Here is an 8572-nt window from a genome sequence, read left to right on the forward strand (position 1 = left end):
CCACTGAGCTAAATCCCCAGCCCCATACTATACGTTTGTATGAGCATTCACACTGTTTTGTTTTGTTTTTTTAAATAGTGATCTATGGGGCCGGAGAAATGACTCAGTGGTCAAGAGCACTGGCTGCTCTTCCAGGGGAACCTCAGTTTGATTTCCAGCAACCACAGAATAGCTCTCCTGTCTGTGATTCTACTTCCGGGGGAACTGCTGCACCCAAGGGGTGCACAACTATGCACGTAGGCAAACCACACATATGCACAAAGTAAAATTAAAAAACGGAATAAAGAACTTATGTAAAGGCCGGGTGGTGATGGCTCACCCCTTTGATTCCAGAACTCAGGAGGCAGAGGCAGGTGGAACTCTGTGAGTTCAAGGCCAACCTGGTCTACAGAGCGAGCTCCAAGACAACCTTGTCTTGATAAACCAAAAGCAACCAACCAACCAATCTATGTGAAAATAGATTCAAATATAAAAGAAACATTTACAAAAAGCAACAACACATGAGATGAAATAAGGCATAAAAGAATGTAGACTGAAGCTAGCCTGAGACGTTTGTATTTTGCAGAGTGGGGGTGCTGCGTTATGAGTTTCCCATACTTGTCAGCAAGTACTGAGCTATACCAGCCAGCGCTGAGAAAGGAGGAGGGATTTTCTTTACTTGGAGACAGAAAAAGCATTTCAGTCTAGAGCTGTAACTTTATTTCATGCCTTCCTGTTTTGTGGTCACTGAGGGCAGAGGGAAGCAGGCAGACAGGTTGGTCTGTGGCTTGAGTCCTGTCACTATGAAGGCCAAGCTGGGCTGGCATAGATGAGTGCCCCAGACCACCCAGGGGAGTGTGTCAGCAGAGGGACCAAGGCTTGGATTTCAGGTAGAGAAGGGATTCAGTGCGACAGACAGACACAAACTTGAGGTGTGTGCTGCTGCGAAAAGCTTTACTTCTTGGCATAGATTTAAGCAGTTAGAACAGGTACATCATAATTGGCAGTCATCCAGCTCTTATTCATCACCTCACCAAATGCCCGCCGCAAAGAGGAAAGCTAAACATACAGTTTAGGAAACATTTCTCAACTGCAAACAATAGTTTAAAAAACTGCAGTTATACTGCCAGACTTGTGGGGACCAGGTATGCATTCATCATTTACCTTTGTCATAATAAAGTTTAAACTCTATATTTATGGCCTCTCAGAATAATAAGGAAACTTTTGTAACCATAGTTAACTCTTGATAAGTTTGTTCAACTTGTTGGAACTTGTCTATGATCTTTCTAAAAGAATCATTACTGTTTTGAATCATGCTAAACAAAACTTTCCCAAAAACGGGGGAAAGCCTTTTCTGGAACAGCCATGTTGTTAGTAACTGTAATTAATTTCTCTCCTATTTGCTGGGAACCTACGGGTGCAGCAGTTGAATTCATCGCAGCCGTTGAGTTCATCAGGATCATGATGGCGTGAGACGTTTCCTTCTCGGAACTTTCAGTTCCTGAGACATCTAAAGGTACATGACCGTCTTCCCACACTGCTATGTTCTTTTTTTTTTTTTTTTTTTGGTTCTTTTTTTTTTTTTTTTTCGGGCTCCGGGACCGAACCCAGGGCCTTGCGCTTCCTGGTAAGCGCTCTACCACTGAGCTAAATCCCCAGCCCCTGCTATGTTCTTAAAACCAGATATTGTTGACAGGCTTAAAGTTGCTAAGATCACCAAGGCTAGAACACAGAAGGCACCTCCACCACAAGCATAGACCCTGGTCATCATCTATTTGTAGGCAGACTGCCAGGGACCTCCAGGAGGCCAAGCCATTCCAGGCACATGCCTCTGTTCTGGATAGAAACGAAGCATAAGAGCTTCCTGTCACGCAGACTCCACTGGAGTGGCTGTGGCAGGTGAGCCTACTGGTTCACATTTTCCTGGGTAAGTTGTAGGCACCAAAGGTGGGACAGGCAGGAGGGCACATGGTGACCCCATCCTCCAGATGGTTGAGTATGTATCTGGATGGTGCTGAGTGGGTGTCCCAATCAGCCCTTGGGTGAGCAGGGGATGGTGGTGGTGGTGGATGGGTTTTCCAACAGACGGGGAGTACGAAGTGACTTGAGGCAGTGAAAGGGGGCTGGTAAGGTTAGGAAAGAGTAACAAGTCTCTCACGCACACATACAAGACATGCAAACACACAGGGGCAGTAAAAACATGAACTAACTTCAGGCCAATACACAACACTCGGCCAGCCACATGTTGCCTCAAAGTCAGACACACTGGAGCGAATTCCCTGCCCAAAGTCAATGAATATCCCTTAGGAGTCTGAGTCCACAGACTCCAGGATCTGGTCCACAAGTGTCTCGGGGCTGGAAGTGGGTGGGGAGCCATGCCCTGGGCCCTGTTCTGGGGAATGGGCAGGGGGTTATAGTCTGCTGTGGCAAGGCCCTGAGTGGGGTGTTGGGAACACCTGAAGGTCCCCAAAGGGCCCTGTCCAGGCATGTCCACAAAGCCCTGGGGCTCAGGACAAGATGTCATCTCAGAGACTGTCTGCGGATGCTCGTGCCACCAATTGGCTTCATGCTCAGCCACAGGATTAAGCAAGGTATATTGTAACTTTTGGAAACCTAAGTCCAAGGAGGGCTTTGAGGAAGTCTCGCTTCTCTGTATCATTTCTCTTCCCCCTGTTTTGTTTTTTAAGATTTGTTTATTTTTATGCGTATAAGTGTTTTGCCTGCCTGTGTGTATATGCACCTTGTGCTCTGGTACCCTCAGAGATCAAAAGAGAGTGTCAGTCCCCTGGGATTAAAGTTGCAGACAGTTGTGAGCTTACCTTCAGTGCTGGGATCAAACTGGTTCCTTGGCAAGAGTAGCAAGCTCTGTTTCCTGCTGAGTCATCTCTCCAGCCCCCGGGGTTAGAAAAAAAAAAAAGATAAAATTGCTACACAGCTCACTAGGGAAAAGAATATGATTCACAGAGTCAGGAAGCCAAGATCACCACCAAGATCCCCTGCCTGTCATGTGTCAGTGTTCAGGCTCCAGCACTGGAAAACAGTCAAAGGAAAGTTTTGTAATCTGTGATGTTTTGACTGGCACTTTTATGTAGCCTAAGTTTTAAAAGTTCATGTTATAAAATGTATTGGTACTTCATTTTTTAAAAAAGATTTAATATACATAAGTAAACTGTAGCTGTCTTCAGCACACCAGAAGAGGGCATCAGACCCCATTACAGATGGTTGTGAGCCACCCTGTGGTTGCTGGGATTTGAAGTCAGGACCTCTGGAAGAACAGCTGGCGCTCCTAACCACTGAGCCATCCCTCCAGCTCCACTTCATTCATTTTTTTTAATGGCTAAATATTGGTCAGTTGTGTGGATCTACCAATTTTATGTACTCATTCACCAACTGACAGACATTTGGGTTGCTTGTGTCACTGTTAGGGCAGCCGAATGAAAGCCCGTTCTCTAGCCTCAACAGCCCAAAGAGTTCTCTTTCATAGACCTCCACTTGGGTGCAGCTGGATCCTTGGTTTCACAACAGAAAATAATTTTAAGTCAAGAGAATACAAAGCAAGAATTAGAGTTCACTAAAGTTCTTTGTTGTTGAGGTTTTGGTGTTTGTTTGTTTGTTTTGGGGCTAGGGTCTCCTATGTAGCCCTGGCTGCACTGTAACTCACCATGTAAACCAGGCTGGCCTTGAACTCACAGAGATTCATTGCCTCTGTCTCCAGCATGCTGGGATTAAAGGCATATGCTACTATAACTGGCTAAAGTAATTTTTAAAAATACAAATTTAAATGCAATTGTTAACAGAGAGGCACTCCTAGAAAGAGTTATGGACACCCAAAAGAATGGGTAAAGACTTCTCTAAGGAGGTCACACTTAAGTATCTTAGCATGTATGTGGGATTTTGGAATGACGTTGGTTAACAGGTTTCTAAAGAATCCCCTATTTCTTTTTTTTTTTTCCCCCGGAGCTGGGGACCAAACCCAGGGCCTTGTGCTTGCTAGGCAAGCAATCTACCACTGAGCTAAATCCCCAATCCTCTTTCTCCTATTTCTTTTCTTTATTTTTTCTCTCTTTCCTTTCTTTCTTTTTTTTTTTTATCAAGGCAGGGTTTCTCTGTGTATTCCCGGCTATCCTGAAACTCTTTCTGTAGACCAGGCTGACCTCTAGCACAGAGATCCAACTGCTTCTGCCTCCTAAGTGCTACAGCTCAAGGCATGTACCACCATACCCAGTTCTCTTTCCCCCTTTTCAGTAACTAAGATTGCAGAGTAACTACAGAGGAGCCTTGAATTCCAATCTGCTAAGACAAAATCATGGGTCATAAGGGTTGCACAAAAGAGTTATGGCATGCCTTTTATTACAACCAAGGTTTCTTGTGCAATTCCTAGAAAATTACATATTTATTACTGGGAAAAGAGAAAGGCCATGTATACTTGGCCTTAAGTGAGATTCACTACTATTTTTAAACTCTCATTTGAAAATATCCCTTTATAAGAGAAATATTGTTTCATGCTGAATATAGCAGTACATGCCTTTAATCCCAGCACTCTGGAGGCAGAAGCAAGTAGATACATGTGGGCACAAGGCTAGCCTGATCTGCATATGAAGTTCCAAGCCAGCCAGGGCTATGTGGAGACATGGAGAAACCCTGTCTCAACTCAGAAAGAAACAGAAAACTCTCTATTTCTTGAGCTAGATGTGTGTGTGTGTGTGTGTGTGTGTGTGTGTGTGTGTGTGTGTGTGTTGCCTGAATGTATGTGTGCCATAAGCAAATGGGAAGAAGAAGACCTCAGTTCTCCTGGGATTGGAGCTATGGATGGTTTGAGGCACTGTACAAGTGCTGGAAACCAAACCTGGGTCCTCCACAAGAGTAACAAACTCTCTTAACTGAACTCTCTCCCTAGCACATCAATCTGGGATTCTTGACTCTGCTCTAGGCAGATTCCAACATGAGGGCCCCTTGTTCTTCCCATCCCTGAGAGTCTCCTCTTTTTCTGAGTAGTGCTGCTGTTGTAGCATTTATGTACAAGGTCTATGCTGTCACAGTCCACGTCTTTTAAGTACATGGTTAAGGCTAGAATTTCTGGGCCACATCTTAAGTCTATTTTTAATCTTCCAGAGAAATAGTCAGTATATTCTTATCATTCCCCCCCTGGCCCCAAGCTCCGCATCCTTGCCAATGGATTTGTCATTGTTTTGTTTTTCAAGCCAAGGTCTCTCGGTATAACAACCCTGGCTGTCCTGGAACTTGCTTTGCAGACCAGGCTGGCCTCAAACTCACAGAGATCTGCCTACCTCTGCCTTCCAAGGCTGGGATGAATAAAGCCCAGAGGATGATGATGATGAAAATGATGATGATGGTGATAATTATTTACTTATGTCTATGAGTACACTGGTGCTCTCTTCAGACACACCAGAAGAGGGCATTGGATCCCATTACAGATGGTTGTAAGCCACCATGTGGTTGCTGGGAATTGAACTCAGGACCTCTGGAAGAGCAGTCAGTGCTCTTAACCACTGAGCCATCTCTCCAGCACTCCCCCCCCTTAATTTTAATATTTATTTTTATTTTGTGTGAATGAATGGACATCTGGTGCATGCAGAGACCAGAAACTGTCAGATCTCCTTGAATTGGAGTTACAGACAGCTATGAGCCTTCATGGGTGTGCTGGGAATCAAACTTGGGTCTTCTGTAAGAGCAGTCAGTGCTCTTAACCCCTGAGCTATCTCCTTAGTCCCTTATTTTTATTTATAATCATGTGTCTGTGACCATGTTTTGGTTTGTGTCAGGGCATGTTAGAGTGCAGGTACCCACGGAATCCAGAAGAAGGTATCAGGTCAGAGTTACAGGCAATTTATGAAAGAAAGTGTTTAGTTTGAGCTTACGTTTTCAGAGAGTTACAGTCCATGATGGCGTGGCAAAGGCATGGAGGCAGGAACAACTGAGTGTTTATATCTTGATCAGCAAGGAGGAGGCAGAAATGGAACACTGGAAACAGCATGAATCTTTAAAAAACCCTTTCCTGCTGAGCCATCTTACTGGTTTATTATTTTAAATGTAAAATCACAGCATTAAGAATAAAAAAAAATCTATATCGGGGCTGGAAAGATGGCTCAGTGGTTAAGAGCACTGACTGCCTGAGTTCAAACCCAGCAACCACATGGTGGCTCACAACCATCTGTAATGGGATCCGATGCCCTCTTCTTGTGTGTTTGAAGACGGCTACAGTGTACTTATATATAATAAATAAATAGTTCTTTAAAAAAATTCTGGGGTTGGGGACTTAGCTCAGTGGTAGAGCACTTGCCTAGCAAGTGCAAGGCCCTGGGTTCGGTCCCCAGCTCCGAAAAAAAGAAAAGAAAAAAAAATTCTACATCTCATTCCTCTGCCCTCCGTTGCCTCAAAAATTCTCTTTCAGAGGCTTCACCTCACTCAGGCGAAACTGGATCCTTACCTTTGCCACAGAAAATAATTTCAGGACAAGTGTATATGAAGCAACTGCTTTAACAAGACAGAGTTTGTTAAATGAGATTTTTTTTAAGATTTATTTATTTATTTTACATATGTGGGTACGCTGTCACTGTCTTCAGACACACCAGAAGAAGGCATTGGAACACATTACACATGGTTGTGAGCCACCATGTGGTTGCTGGGAACTGAACTCAGGACCTCTGGAAGTGCAGCCAGTGTTCCTAATCACTGAGCCATCTCTCCAGCCCGTTAAATGAGATTTTTAAGCATAGATTTGAATATTTATAAAGTTGATTGCTTAAACGCATATACGTGGCTTGGTTCCTGCTGCAAGGAGTCACATCTTGGGGCCTTGCACAGCTAAATGGATGTTCTGGCGTTAAACTACACTTCGAGTCCTAAGCACATTTTACAACAACGGGTTGCTAAGTACGTTATTATGGGAGCAGGGAATACAGTACAAATCAGCCTCTGCTAGGGGCAAGGCAGGTGTTATAGGAGCACATTTTCTAGGATCCCTCCCCCCAGTTTAGGTCTAGTCCTACTGAGAGGAAGTGGTATTTAAACAGAGAAAATAGAGCAGGAAGCTGTGGCAGAGGCTGGCCTGGCGTGCCCACGTTCAAGCACTGTAAAACCAACAAAGAAACACAAACACAAGTTGAAATTGCTTAGAACTAAGGTCTATGTATATGCTGCTGTGTGCATTTGTGTGTGTGTGTGTGTGTGTGTATGTGAGTGTGTGAGTATAAGTGTGTGTATGTGTGTGTATGTGGTATGTGGTATGTGTGTGAGTGTGTGTATGTGTGTGTGAGTGAGTGTGTATATGTGTGTATGAGTGTGTGTATGTGTGTGTATGTGGTATGTGTGTGTATGTGTGTGAGTGTGTGTATGTGTGTATGTGTGTGTGAGTGTGTGTGTATATGTGTGAGTGTGTGTATATGTGTGTGAGTGTGTGTGTGTGTGAGTGTGAGTGTGTGTAAGTGTGTGTGTGAGTGTGTTGCAGGTAAGACAGATTGTACTACAGAGAAGACAAGACATATTGGAAAGAGTGAAGGGTATTCAGCATCTAGGGCCAGGCCAGTTGGTATTTGTTGAGTTTTGTCTTACACTTGACTCATCTGAAAGATGACCGACCATGGAGGCACACAGCTGTAATGCCAGGACTGTGAAGAGAGAAGCAGGAGGATTGTCACAGTTGGTCTCGTATCAAGTCCTTGCCTCAGACAAAAGTGTAAACCAAACTAAAATCTGAATAGCTGCCGTGGCTGGTGACTGCCATACTGGATGGTACAGGTTTAGAGTGTGACAGGGGGAAGGTGGAGTGGCTGGGGCAGGCCTCTGGACTGCATGCGGTTGTTGTGTGAAGTTTGAGTTTTATTTTTAGTGCTATGAAAAGTGGCTTGGAGCAGAGGAGTGGAGTGACATACATTTATTTATTTATTTATTTATCTATTGTTATTGAGTTCTTCTTTGATTACTGATACTGGAGGGTCAAACACAAGGCCTTACACATGCCATTAAATCCACCATTAAAGCTAAATGCTATGCTTATGGGATAAATTAAAGGTGCCATGATCTGAAGGGAGAGGGCTTTTCCGTGCCCTCCCTCTATATGAAATGGTTGGAGAGTGAAAAGAAAAAAAAAGAAAGAAAAAAAAAGAAAAAAGAAAGCTAAACGCTGGCCCCTGGTTTATATTTTTAGCAGACCACCTTAGTTGGTATAAGAATGGTGTGTGACGTATGAGTGTAGCAGCGCAGAAGCAGGGCGACGGGTTTGGGAGAACATTCTCAGGGGAGAGAAATTAGTGCTTTGAACCAGACAGAATTTTGAATGTGGAGCAAGGGCAGAGGTCTTCCAGTGAGAAAGAGAGGGAGAACTGGTCCTTGTTCTCCACGGCGGCACCAGGGCTGTACAATTTCAGCCATTCCTGTTGGCCACCGATCCCCACCTGCTGGCTGTTTCTGGAAGTGCCCTTATAAATGGATACAGGAGCCTAGGGGGATCCCTGGGGTCAGGATGCTGAGTGAATCTTCCTTAGATGGAAATATGGCTGGATGGGTTGGGCTGCATTCTTTGGGGCAAATGTTAGACCGAACCTCTTCTCCTCCTGGGGCTATCACACTCTTC

At 44.4% G+C, this 8572-nt stretch overlaps 1 pseudogene; it reads left to right on the forward strand.

Annotated features, from left to right (window-relative positions):
- Positions 1-7949: 7949 nt before the first annotated feature.
- On the forward strand, positions 7950-8079 carry LOC120095429 (small nucleolar RNA SNORA29; annotated as a pseudogene).
- The last annotated feature ends 493 nt before the right edge of the window (positions 8080-8572 follow it).

The sequence above is a fragment of the Rattus norvegicus genome, chromosome 10 (genome assembly GCF_021556685.1).
Source record: "Rattus norvegicus strain SHRSP/BbbUtx chromosome 10, alternate assembly SHRSP_T2T, whole genome shotgun sequence".
Lineage (NCBI taxonomy): Eukaryota > Metazoa > Chordata > Mammalia > Rodentia > Muridae > Rattus > Rattus norvegicus.